The sequence below is a fragment of the Eretmochelys imbricata genome, chromosome 3, assembly GCF_965152235.1.
Source record: "Eretmochelys imbricata isolate rEreImb1 chromosome 3, rEreImb1.hap1, whole genome shotgun sequence".
Classification (NCBI taxonomy): Eukaryota; Metazoa; Chordata; order Testudines; family Cheloniidae; genus Eretmochelys; species Eretmochelys imbricata.
In genome coordinates this window covers 206,550,237-206,564,409 of record NC_135574.1, presented here as the reverse complement: position 1 = coordinate 206,564,409, position 14,173 = coordinate 206,550,237, and positions in this window count along the sequence as shown.

The following is a 14,173-nucleotide window of genomic DNA, read 5'->3' as shown; positions in this document are numbered from 1 at the left end:
AGTAAGGTAAGGGATCTTAATGTAAATGAGAATATGACCCTGACTATACATTTTAAGACATCAACATCTATTTACTCTTTGTCTGATAATGTAAAATAAAAATATAAGTATGAAGCAGATATGGAAGAGTAACATTTTCCGTAGAAACAAATGTCAAGTCTTTGTTACTTAAAATTTATTCTTATATGAAATATCCCATTAAAGTTCTCAGCTTGGAAGCTATGACATTTTTTTATTGTACAGTCTGGATGTTTAATGGGAAGGGGAAAATGAGCGTAGCAATTTGATTGGTTTGGGTACCTTTTTCGAATCCACTAGTTAAAAATAGGTTCACTTTTTAAAAAAAAATTGTCCATGTTCCAGGCTGTTCATGTACTTTGTGGACCTGGCCACTTTGCTATTTAAAATAAATAAATAAAAAGCAATCCCACTATTAATATTTAACAATTGGGCCACAATATGTTAATTAACTACCCACCTAATGTGTATTATTAAACCATACATCTGTATTAACATCAAAAAGGCACCATACTACGTGCGGACAGGTGAGAACCCAACAGCTCCCAAACTGCATTAACTGCGTTTCAAAAATCCATTCTTTCGAGGATATTTGATTTGCCATGCACACTAATGTACTTTAATACGTCTAAAAGGACCACCGCATTGACTGAAATAGCAAAGCCTGGAAGCAAAGCAGAACGCACAGTAATGAAACAGTTGACTTTTTGTTTTCTATTTTACAATACAGCACTTTCATTCATTCCCCAGATAATACCCTTCCCCATTCACATTAGATCTGTGGCCTGAACCAAAACACCAGCAGATTTTGTGATGGCACTAACATTCTAAACCAAGAGCCCAGTCACACTGTTGTGATTGGCCCCTACGACCACAATGGGTCAAACCAAATAACCAGACCCAGAACTTTGAGGATCTTGGAAACCCAGATCCAGATTTTGTACCTTGAGATCATTTCTAATTCAGGCCTCAATCCTGCAATTGACTCCACACTGGCAAACCCCTAAACTGTAGTACTCCATTGATTTCAGTGGGGCCTGGCACAGGTGAAGGGATCTGGCCACAAGCAATAAATTGCTGGATCAGGCTCCAAAACAATATTAAAACTATAATCAGTGGAGTGCAAAATGTACTGAAGTATCTCCACCAAACTGCATGGGGAAAAATTGCAATTTCATTCTATTTTACAGCCCCCCAAATTAAAACAAAACAAAAAACAAAATACACACACAACAAACCCTGATCATCTGAAATTTCAAAATTGGTGGCTTTTCACTCAAAAAATAGTGCACACCAAGGTTTTCTGTGCAACTGGATAACAGTCGCAAATTTGCAAAAGCCTTCAATTTGGGTGTTTTCAAATTGTATTGCAAATATTTGCAATGTTTGCCCAGCTCCAATTCTCACTTAAGTTATAGTGGGGGGAGGGCCTGACATTCCAAATCAGTGTTGCCACTCCATCCTTCATTTATACCATTTTTGAGAGGTCCAAGACCAGCTCACGGTAATTTTTTTATAAAGTGCCTAATTAACCTCTTTGTTTTTTTTTTTTTAACTAATCTGATTGGTTCCAAAGAAATAACATCACCATTAGATTACTCAGAAGCTGGAGAGCAGGAGTCTCTGAGACATCAGCACCAATGAGATCACTCAGGACGGTAGCTGAGTTCCCTGTCTCTGTTTTAAATTTCTAACTTCCTTATATCCAAGGCCTAAGGAGTTACGTGATGAACACTTCAGTCACTGAAATCCTTATGTGCACAAGGACTTCGGCTCAATAAAAAGGTCCTAAGGATAAAAAATACTGACTTCCTTCAGCGTCAAACTACAATCTCAGGAGGTATTTTTCCCCTTGAGCAATACTTTACAGCTGTTACACCCCCAGCCATTTGTTCCTTGTCTACCAGCGAGTGTGTGGCATGCTTTACTTTGGCTTTTATTGTGTTAGCTGGTTGAAGTCAAGGTTTTTTCACATTAAATTAAAAAGTGATATTGGAAATAAGCATGGTTACAAGGAACACAACACCTGTGTAGTATGGCTAACTGAAACCTGTACCCAGGAACTTCCTGAGTTCCCCTGACATTTACCGGGCTCCAGGTCTATTGTCAGCTAAAACACTTGTCCCCTTTCCTTCAGCCTCTTTCATGCTGATCTCCCTGATTCCCACATCACCCCCCACCAGTCCATCCATTCCATAGCTGTTAAAATCACCTTCTTTGCCAGATAGCAAACCCATGTCTCTTCCCTGTCTGAATCTCTCCACTGGTTCCTCTTTGCACATCATATCAAGGTTAAACTCCTTGAGTAAAACCCTGGCCCCATTGAAGTCAATTGGAGTTTTGCAATTGACTTCAGTGGGGCCAGGATTTCACCCCTCATTTTTGCTTTCAAAGCCCTGCACTGCTCTGGTCGACACCTCAGATCTTTGTTTCTTGTTGTATTCCCCTGTCCCTATTTGTTCCAATGATGTAAGCTTTACCACTGCGTTCTTTTCTTTTCCCACTCTTGTCTCCATGTCTTCGCCCACATTACCTCATAGGCATGGGACAATCCCCCACTCCACTCGGCTTCCACTATCGTTTCATTTAAATCCCACATAGTATCATATAGGTACAAATACATAGAATCATAGAATCATAGAATATCAGGGTTGGAAGGGACCTCAGGAGGTCATCTAGTCCAACCCCCTGCTCAAAGCAGGACTAATCCCCAATTAAATCATCCCATATGTGTCTCTGTTGGTCTGTCTGGTACATACTAAGCTCTATGAGGCAAGGACTGTGGTTTTTGTGTCTCATATAGAATCACTCTGTGTCAAGTCTACAATAGCAATGGAAATAGTTCATGAGAACCAGTCAGTGAAATTGATTTAGAAACATGTGTGAAACTTACCCGTCTTGTTTCAATATTCAAGCAAAATGTAAACAGAGCAGGAAATGAAATTTTAAAAAATATTTCAGCTTTCATTATCTAGTTGCTTTTAGTAATAGAAAGATTTTTGATAGGGCATCTTGATTGTTTCCTTTAATTTTTTCAAAGTGTATATAACAAATATCTATATCTATGTTTAGAGAGATACAGTACTTCTTAGTTTAAAATGTATTATTCACACAGTGTATCCTGGGCTATGCTTAAAAACGCCATGCTAGAGTTGACTAACATTAAACACAAAAACATTCTGTCTTTGGTAATCATTTGCCAGTCAGTCACATTGTCAGTTAACAGTAGTCATTTTGAAAGCAGTAATTCATTCTCTACAGTCCTTTCTTAACACAATTTTCAGCCTGCAATTTAGATGATAGGAAAATTACAACCTTGGTGCACTATATTATGTGATATAAATGTTATTGCAATTAAGCCAACAAGAAACCCACACACACAAAACACAAAGATGTTTAGTCCATGTTTTTTTCTTATTATTTCCTAAAAACCCCTGGGGTCATCAAATGGTAGAAAAAGGGAAAGATGAATTTACATTAGTACAATGTGACTGCAAATAACAAGAACTCAGAATCAACACAACAACATAGTTGACATGTTAGCTATTTGGGAGTTTTAAAACAAAGCAAACAAGTTATTTGCTGAGGGCATGCATGAATGGGGACAGACACGATTTGAATTTTAAAATATGGCTGAAAAGGCCTCATATAGCCAGGAATCCTGGCAGCTGATGAAAGAAAGAAGGCAACTACAGTTCCTGTACCATCATTGCCTCTGCACAGCTCTGCCCCAGATTACATCTCCTTGCTAGTCTGTTACTGCATTCCCGCTCTTCTACTTTGCTCTACCAACCATTCAAGGCCCAGTGCCTCCTCTGGGCTTGTTGACACAGTGCATTAGTTTGCACCAGAGGGGTGTGAATTCTAGTGCTCACCAGCTGGCCCATGTGGACCCTACTAGTGCACTCTAAAAGTTCCCTTTGCACACATTAATGTAGTTCTGTTTCAAACAGCACAACATTAATGTGAATTGGTAACTTTTAGTGCACAGTACTAGGGGCCATATGGGCCAGTTATTGTGTGACACGCTAGTATGCACTAGAATTTTCCCCTTTGGTGCAGGCTAATGCCCCATGTAGACAAACCCTTTGTGTGTCCCCTCCCAACCCTGTCTTCCATGCTGCCCCTATGCATGGATCAACCTTCCAATCTCAATGCACCAGAGAGGCCTTTAACAACCCCCTGAAGTCAATGGGAGTCTTTCATCGGCAGTGCATCAGGGCTTAGGTCTTGACTCTGTCCTTATATTCAAATCCCTCCTAAAGACACCGTTTTAATGGCATAACCACAAACCCTCATCAATCAAATGTCTTCTTTTAGGGTTTTGTACTGTCACCCGTCACCACAGCATCTGAGCACAGTAACCTCTCCTTCTCAATACGACGTAAGGAGGGAAAGGGAAGGGTGTTGAAGTAAATTAAAGAAAACAAATTCAGACTGCTAACAACCAACATAAAAAAACATAGCAGCCTGAAAATTTTCCATCAAAATGTTTTGCAGAAATTTTCCATATTTTTTGCAGTTTTCAATGTACAGTTTATAGCAGGGGCAGGCAAACTTTTTGGCCTGAGGGCCACATTGGGGTTTCGAAATTGTATGGAGGACTGGTGTAGTGTATTAATTTGCTTCCCGTAGGAATGTGCTATTTACGATGTACTAGTTAACAGCGGCCAGTCCTAGTGCTCTGTTAGTAGCACATTCCTACAGGGAGCAATTTAATATACCACAGCCGGCGGGTCTCGCAGCCGTGCTGCCTGGCAGGATCTTGCAGCCCTGCTGCCCACAGCACTGGCAGAATGGTGAGCTGAGGCTGCGGGGGAGGGGAGACACTAGGGGAGGGACCAGGAGCTCAAGGGCTGTGCAGGACAGTCCCACGGGCCAGATGTGGCCTGCAGGCTGTAGTTTGCCCACCTCTGGTTTATAGAATCGCTGACATTTTCTGGAAATTTTCTGGAAAGCCAAAAATTTCAATGAAATTTTTCCACAAAAAAGTCCAATATTTTTCATAAATACTTTTCTGCAGGTTTTTTGATCAGCCATAAAATGAAATAAAGATATCAACTTACATTTTAAAGTCATGAATCATGTCAGGCATATAACAAACCTAAGTATTGGCATGATCATATTATTGTAATCTTTGTTCCTTCTTTCACTACTGTTTGTTGCTTTCATTCTTTGAGTCATGTCTATAAATCATATGTTCCTTGGGGCAGGGACCATGTCTTTTAATTAGTCTACTAAGAGTCTAGCACGATTTCAACAACAGAGATTATTTTCACTGTCACAACTCAAACAATCTAGGCTGCTTTTCAGTAATCAAAGCAAATTGCAGGATCTGCATTTGCTACCAAAATTTCCTTTGGCCTAGGAGGCATGTGGACAGTTCCTGTGTTCTAGGCCCTACTCCTCCTCTGAAGAGGCTTAAGATATCTCTACCCCTCCTCCCAAAGGTGAGTTAGTGAGAATTCACACCACCTCCCACTGAAGGGGCCCACTATCAGTATTTCTGTTTCCCAGATGGGGTACCTGAGAGATAGGACATTTCGGTGCAACTTGCCAAAAGAAGTTTTCAGCAGGGCTAGGAACATAAATCCTAACCTCTGAGATGCAAGGCTCATGTGTAATCCACTAGATCACATTGGCTGTCATACCAATCACTTTATATATTTGTACTTAGGCCAACACAAATATAAGGTTAGTAATTCTTACCCATCCCTATATTTGTTCTGTGTTTGTACAGCGCCTAGCACAGTGACATCCTGGTCCATGACTAGGTATCCTAGGCACTACAATAATACAAGTAATAATAATATAAATTGTTTTGAGGTTTACAGATGGAAAGGTACTAGGTAAACACAGAACATTATTATTTGCTATATTTTTCAGGCACAGAGAGATCCAGTGCCTTGGTTGGGAGACACTGTTCGCCTGGTGGGTGAGACATTGGCTGAAAGACCAAGTGATGTTAGTCCTTCTCTAGCACTTAGTTTGCTCCATTATGCCAGCATTTTTTACCAACATTTGGAAAGAAGGGAGGTAGACTGCACAGGGTGTACGTGCATAATTAGCTGGTTGTACAGTAAATATGTCCATCGCATTAAGTGAAGATTAAATGAACCTGGGCTCTTAACGAGCTCTCAAATGCTGCACATTTTCCCAGGATCTGGAAATGTGTGTGGGAAATAGCATTCTAGGTGTCTAGTGAACTAGTCCCTGATTACAGAACTTATTTTCATTCTCTTTTTATATATAAAATAATCCTAGCAAATTCTATACAAAAAATGACAAGGAGTCTGGTGGCACCTTAAAGATGAACAGATTTATTTGGGCATAAGTTTTCGTGGGTAAAAAACTCACTTCTTCAGATGCATGGCAAAAAACGACCATAAGAGAACATTATTAGCATTCAAAAGCCAAGGAATGGAAAAGTTAAAAGTTGTAGATGCAAATTTGCTTGTATACATTCTTTTATTATATGTTCACATATAATTTCTCAAATAATACCACTCTTTTTCCCCCTGCAGTCCTAGGAGGGGCTACATTTCCATGGTAATAAAGATTTCTCTCAGAAAGGTGTTGAAAATAATCAGGAGGCTAATGAGGTTTTGTGCAAACCTCCTGCCGGTTGCATTCCTTTAGATCAAATATCCTTTGGTTTAAGTACAGAAAACCTTTTTATTTATAGGCACATTAGTAACACATTCTTGCAAACACTGGAAGAGGAAAAGAAACAAGAAGCTAACATAAAACAATATGACAGCGCCTGTTTTCACTGCAATTGTACAGCACCTAGCGTAACATGGCCTCAGTCCCGATTCACGCCTTGAGGTGCAACCATAAAACCAAAATACATGGTGGTACAGCAAGAAGAAATACATTTGATTCTTGTGCCTAGATTCCAAAACCATAAGATCCCTTCACAATTGGGTAAAGTCTTCATTTCCAGAACACAGGGAAATGGTATATATCAAAACAAGTGATCAGGAGAAAGTGAGCCACATTCCTTTCTGGGACAATGAAGCACAATTAGAATAATTCTGCTCTAATAGTCTGTGTGTCTAAGGTTGGAGTCTGGCTAGCCATAGGGAGTCGTCTACATTTACAGCAATTTGTTTGTGATTCTCCTCTTTATTCTTCATCCTATGCCAATAAACTTTGTTTTTATGTAAGACAATTTTAACTGCGTGGGGTCTGTGAGGTTACCTGTTGTGCGAGAAAGAAACTCTGTTTCTCACTTCAGAAAATGGCTGCGTCAGGAGTAGAAGTAACAATCTGAGGGCTTGTCTATGCAGCATGGCATTGCAAACTGGAGGGGTGTCATTTTTAGAGAGCTCGAATGTGTTGCACTCAGACTGCCCCATGTAAACTGTTGCTTGACTGTGTATAGCCAATTGATTTTGTCTACACTTGTGGTTCATTATTAAAGATGTTCAAGAGACCAAATAACCAAGTTCAGCCAATGTATAGACAAAACATTATGGTACGGAGAAGAAAGAATGGGCAACAGGGGATGGATCACTTGATGATTATCTGTTCTGTTCATTCCCTCTGAAGCACCTGGCACTGGCCACTGTCGGAAGACAGGACACTGGGCTAGATGGACCTTTGGTCTGACCCAGTATGGCCGTTCTTATGAACTAATACAACCCCAGTCTTTCCAGGAAGCAAATACTCACACTATGTTAAGTCCACCTGACGTAGAAGGTGGGCTCCCAAAAATACACCCCCAAAATTCTCTCTATTGATAATGGGGCTGTTTACAAGCTAAAACCCCCAATTGAAAGTTCCACCCACCAATTTAAACTTGTTTTTCTAGTACCATTGTGTACCCCTCTTATCTTTTGTTTGTGAACACGACATTTCAAACTAATTGAGCCGGGAAGGCACTCCCTATCTATGCCAAGGTAGAACACTTATGTATTTTGCCTTTGACAGCATCTCTATCTTCCTATGCCAAATGCTGAGTTGTACTGTTACAAGGCATTGTGGGATACTTAGCATAAGTGAGCAAGAGTAAGCATACTGATTACCCAACACTTACATTTAACATGATATACACCATATCAAGACCATGCCAAAACATCCATTAACATGGTGTATACTGTGCCCAGAATATATATTCTATCTAATAAGACCCTGCTGGCACACACTAAAAGGTACCTAGTTCGCGTTGCTGTAGTCCCATTTCAAACAGAATGACATTAACATGTGGTAGGTACCTTTTAGAGCATGCCGGCAGAGTCTGCACCAGGGCAGTTAGACCACAACACGCTTGAGCGCTCTAGAAATGACAGCCCCCTAGTTCGCAGTGCGGCACCATACAGGCAAGCTCTGAATCACAATTCTCTGTCCTGTGAAAGGCCCAAAAGTGTCTGGAGTGAGTCAGCGTGGGATCGAAATACTTGTATGTATGTACGCATGGGAGCGGAACGTTATTGTGTTTGAAATTCAACGTTTTATTGAAAAATGTCATCAAAAAGTCAAATTTGGGGAAATTTTGATCAGGTCTAATCCTGAATGACATCTCTGGTAATGCAATATTCTGGTCACCACTGAGCAAAGCAGGAGACAATACAGTATGTGCCAAACCCAGTGTCTCCAGAGGCATCTGAGTGGAAATGGCTGTGGAGGGACAAGTGTCACTCTGAACACCCCAAATACACTTCACTGAGTTTCTGAAGAAATAGATCCCCGACTCCAATTCCCCCCACTCACTGTGGTGAGGCAAATATGATGGGTGACAAGCTGCGACTGTATACAGAACCAGCAGGCTGCCTGACCAGGGGCCACCCCCTGACAAAGAACAGCAAACCCAGAAGTGACTGGAGCCATGTAAGCGGGATCTGTTTAGCATCCCTCACATCCAGAAATACTTTGTTCCATTTGCTCACTTTCTCCAGGTAGGCGGTGGGAGGGAATCCAAACCTCATCAATGACAGGACCCAGCTCCATGCCCAGCATAGATGTTGCGGTGGCAGAAGTTGCCAAGTCTGCTGAGCAGGTCTCAGGTAATGTCAGTAAGAACCTGGTACTGCCTGAATGTGTGTGTACAGAAGACTAGGGATTCTACACTGCTCAGTGCTATGGGTCCCTGATTTTATTGGGGCCTCTGGGCCAGTGGGACCAATTCAGACATTTCTTGGGGGGGACACGTAATTTTGGTTCCTTCCCCCCACAGCTGAGACTCATTCGTGTCCCTGCTCATCTCTCCCACCCCCTTCAGATCCCAGGTGTCCTCAGCCGGGGAGTCTCACCTTTCTCTTATCCACACAGTGCATGAGACAATGCCCCAAAGAGCCGAGCTCTCAGCAGACTCCTCTGTGCTCCGCCATACAGGACAGACTCCCCTTGCACCCGTTCACCACACCATTGGGCCCGGCCACCTCTACATTGGGACAGAGGGGCAGCCAGGACAATTGGAGTATTGCTGCAACCCTGTGCACCAGATCGCAATGCCACTCACTGAAATTTGAGCCAGGTGCCCCTCCGTCTGTTGGGAAGAGCGGCTAGGTCAAACCTCAGCGAGTGGTGTTGTGACCACGCAATCGGAGCAACACGCCAGATCAGACTGCCAGCAGCCATACCGATCTAGCCTGGGACCAGTGCTTAAAAGCTGCCAGACCACATCTCTCCTGGCTCCATGGCCCTCCTTTGCTGCCCCCTCCCCTCCACACCAATTGGCACCTCTGCTCTGGGCACTATGAAATAGAAGTAAGAATAGTGTGTAGTTCGCCAAATGTACTGTGCGATGGATACCACAGGGGCCTAGGCAGACAGCTATCACTTTCGGTGAGAGGCTTATGTGATAGCTGCCATTTTGGTTGACGCATTGAGGACCTTCAGGGCTAAAAGCATGAGCCGTTACCACCTGAACTCAAGAACCAAGGCTCCATATCTGGGGCTGTGTGGACCGGCACTGCGGGACTTGCAGCAAACATACACCAGTGGATTATACTTATATTAGGTCAGCAGCCACATTCTGCTGTGTAACAGAAGGAGTGAGATTGCTAAAGACGCTTGAAACACATTATACAGCCCCAACAAGGAAGACTTGAACTCCCCAGTTTCTATTAAAAGAGTCTTGCAAGTCTTAATGCTCCTAATAAATGCCTTCTTGCTTTCCGTTACTATTTGATATTTGAATGCCAAGTAATATGCCTGAGTACTGACTGCCATCGGATAACAACCTTAACAGAAGTAGTATAGTGTTGCATTATAAGTTCTCCCATAGAAAATATACAGATAGTGAAATTTCTTATGCCTTTCAGAAAATGGTAGGGAAAACGAGAGATAAAGAATTATCAGCCACATTGTTGTCCATGACATGTGAAAAAGGTTTTTCATGATGACTCTTAAGTTTACAGTTCGGCTTTCCTTGCAAACATCTCACAGCTATGCTTTAACGGTGCTTTGTTTATCCAGACAGATATGTCAAACTCGATAACTTTAAGCTGGAAAGGTGTCGGCCATTTTGAACACTTGTCCTTGGCAGTTTTTAAACTCCTTAGCAGATGCACAAAAAGAAGTAGGCCTGCCAATAAATCAGTTATTCCAAGATGGTGTTAGAAGATGGAACATGGCTTTTATATACTGAAGTGTCAATGAGAATAAATTATCTTTGAGTGCATACTACAGGACCCAAATGTAACATTGCTGACTCCTTCATAGTGCTAAAAGTGTAATCTGTATACCTAAGCCATCTGAAGAATTAACCAGAGAGATTAGCACAAACCAAACCTGCATCTCTATTGCTCTGCCCATTCTGTGTGCTTTGAACATGAACATAAGCACAAGTTCCTAACAAAAGCATAAATACAAAGTAGAAATGCTGAACTCTATTTCTTTACACTTTTGGTGCATTGAATCGGAACAAGGAAAAACATAGTTGCTTGTATCCTTTCTGACACAAAAGCAGCCACTCTAAGCAAACCCAACAAAAGAAGGATGCTAATGGATAGGATGGTGATGTAAAACCTGAAAATAAAAAGATCCCGATTGGACTATTGTTCCAAGTACTGTGCAAGGAGATGAAAGTCTGTGGAGGAGGAACTGCCAAGATAAGGCACAGCCCCCATTCTTGAATTGCTGGAATTACAGAATTACAAAGATCATTTTCCTAGTTCATCACTTTGAAGGTCACCCTTCTTTCATCACTCCACTGACTCCATCACATCAAACGTCAACTACTCATCTTTGCTTTCCAGGCCCTTCCTGACCTATGCCTAAGCTATTTATCATCTCTCAAACGCTATCAAGATGTTGACTTCCACCTCCACTCTGCCAATGATACCAGATTCGTCATCCGCTTGTTAAATTGTCAAATAAGTGCTTTTGTGCTTCCTTTCATGCTGCCCTCGTGCTTGTGAGGAGCTCCGTGTAACCATCTGCAAAGCTGCCTCATTGTCCTCCTTCAAATCCCTCCTTAAAACTCTCCTTCACCATGAACCCTACACAAAACTTGACAACAGTTGGGCAGTTGGTGTGCTGAGCGCACTGCCTGCCATGCTAATCAGCATCCGCTTGCTGCTTCCGTATGCTCCCCTGGTTTGTATCCAACCTTTGTCTCGTGCTTATATTTAGATGGCTCATGCCCCAAAGAGCTTTACAATCTTTTTTTATATGTTTGTACAGAGCCTAGCACAATGGGGTCCTGGTCCATGACTAGGACTCCTAGACACTACCGCAATAACAAGAACAATGTATTATTAATTATTATGCTGTCTGTATCTGACAGAGCCATGATGAGTGAACCTCTAATGGTGGAAGCTGCGTTACCAACCTACCAAACCTCACTCCTATGACAAGGTCATTTCTTGGAACTCCACAACACAGTGTTCCCACCAACAGGCTGTTCAAAGCTGCTTGGGATACATTTACTGTTTGTAGTGTCATTGTAGTAGAAAGAGAGAGCCTGAAACATGAGGCCTAGTATCAGAGGCCCGGTAAAAAGCCTGAGGCCTGAACTAAAGTGGTAGTCAGGCCCTGCTAATATAAAGCAAAGTTAGCAAATCTCAGGTTGTGAGCAGAAGTCAGGCTCTGCCTGCGTGCAGTCTCACAGAATCAGGCAAGAACAGGGCTGGTATTGCAAAAACACACACATTCTGAAGAAGAGCTGACATGAACGTCTGGGGCCTAGCACATTCCATAAGGATGGTACCAGAACACCTGATACCAAGTGTCATATCTGAGGTAGAAGCGAAACTCAAACAGCTTAATGGGACTAAATCGGGGGGCCCAGATAATCTTCATCCAAGAATATTAAAGGAATTGGCACCCGAAATTGCAAGCCCATTAGTAAGAATTTTTAATGACTCTGTAAACTCAGGAGTTGTACCGTATGACTGGAGAATTGCTAACATAGTTCCTATTTTTAAGAAAGGGAAGAAAGGTGACCCGGGTAACTACAGGCCTGTTAGTTTGACATCTGTAGTATGCAAGATCTTGGAAAAAATTTTGAAGGAGAAAGTAGTTAAGGACATTGAAGTCAATGGTAAATGGGACAAAATACAACATGGTTTTACAAAAGGTAGATCGTGCCAAACCAACCTGATCTCCTTCTTTGAGAAAGTAACAGATATTTTAGACAAAGGAAACGTACTGGATCTAATTTACCTAGATTTCAGTAAGGCGTTTGATACCGTGCCACATGGGGAATTATTAGTTAAATTGGAAAAGATGGGGATCAATATGAAAACTGAAAGGTGGATAAGGAACTGGTTAAAGGGGAGACTACAAGGGGTCCTACTGAAAGGTGAACTGTCAGGCTGGAGGGAGGTTACCAGTGGAGTTCCTCAAGGATCAGTTTTGGGACCAATCTTATTTAATCTTTTTATTACTGACCTCGGCACAAAAAGTGGGAGTGTGCTAATAAAGTTTGCGGATGATACAAAGCTGGGAGGTATTGCCAATTTAGAGAAGGACTGGGATATCATACAGGAGGATCTGGATGACCTTGTAAACTGGAGTAATAAGATGAAATTTAATAGTGAGAAGTGTAAGGTTATGCATTTAGGGATTAATAACAAGAATTTTAGTTATAAGCTGGGGACGCATCAATTAGAAGTAAAGGAGGAGGAGAAGGACCTTGGAGTATTGGTTGATCATAGGATGACTATAAGCCACCAATGTGATATGGCCGTGAAAAAAGCTAATGCGGTCTTGGGATGCATCAGGAGAGGTATTTCCAGTAGAGATAAGGAGGTTTAAGTACCGTTATACAAGGCACTGGTGAACCTCACCTGGAATACTGTGTGCAATTCTGGTCCCCCATGATTAAGAAGGATGAATTCAAACTGGAACAGGTACAGAGAAGGGCTACTAGGATGATCCAAGGAATGGAATATTTGTCTTATGAAAGGAGATTCAAGGAGCTTGGCTTGTTTAGCCTAACTAAAAGAAAGTTGAGGGGAGATATGATTGCTCTCTATAAATATATCAGAGGGATAAATACCGGAGAGGGAGAGGAATTATTTAAGCTCAGTACCAATGTGGACACAAGAACAAATGGATATAAACTGGTCATTGGGAAGTTTAGACTTGAAATTAGACGAAGGTTTCTAACCATCAGCGGAGTGAAGTTTCGGAATAGCCTTCCAAGGGAAGCAGTGGGGTCAAAAAATCTAACTGGCTTTAAGATTGAACTCAATAAGTTTATGGAGGAGATGGTATGATGGGATAACATGATTTTGGTAATTAATTGATCTTTAAATATTCATGGTAAATAGGCCTAATGGCCTGTGATGGGATGTTAGATGGCGTGGAATCTGAGTTACCCAGGAAAGAATTTTCTGTAGTATCTGGCTGGTGAATCTTGCCCATATGCTCAGGGTTTAGCTGATCGCCATATTTGGGGTCGGGAAGGAATTTTCCTCCAGGGCAGATTGGAAGAGGCCCTGGAAGTTTTTCGCCTTCCTCTGTAGCATGAGGCACGGGTCACTTGCTGGAGGATTCTCTGCTCCTTGAAGTCTTTAAACCACGATTTGAGGACTCAATAGCCCAGACATAGGTGAGAGGTTTTTCAAAGGAGTGGGTACGTGAGATTCTGTGGCCTGCGTTGTGCAGGAGGTCAGGCTAGATGATCATAATGGTCCCTTCTGACCTTATTATCTATGAATCTATAAGTACGGTACAAACAAAGATAACAAGAACATGTAGA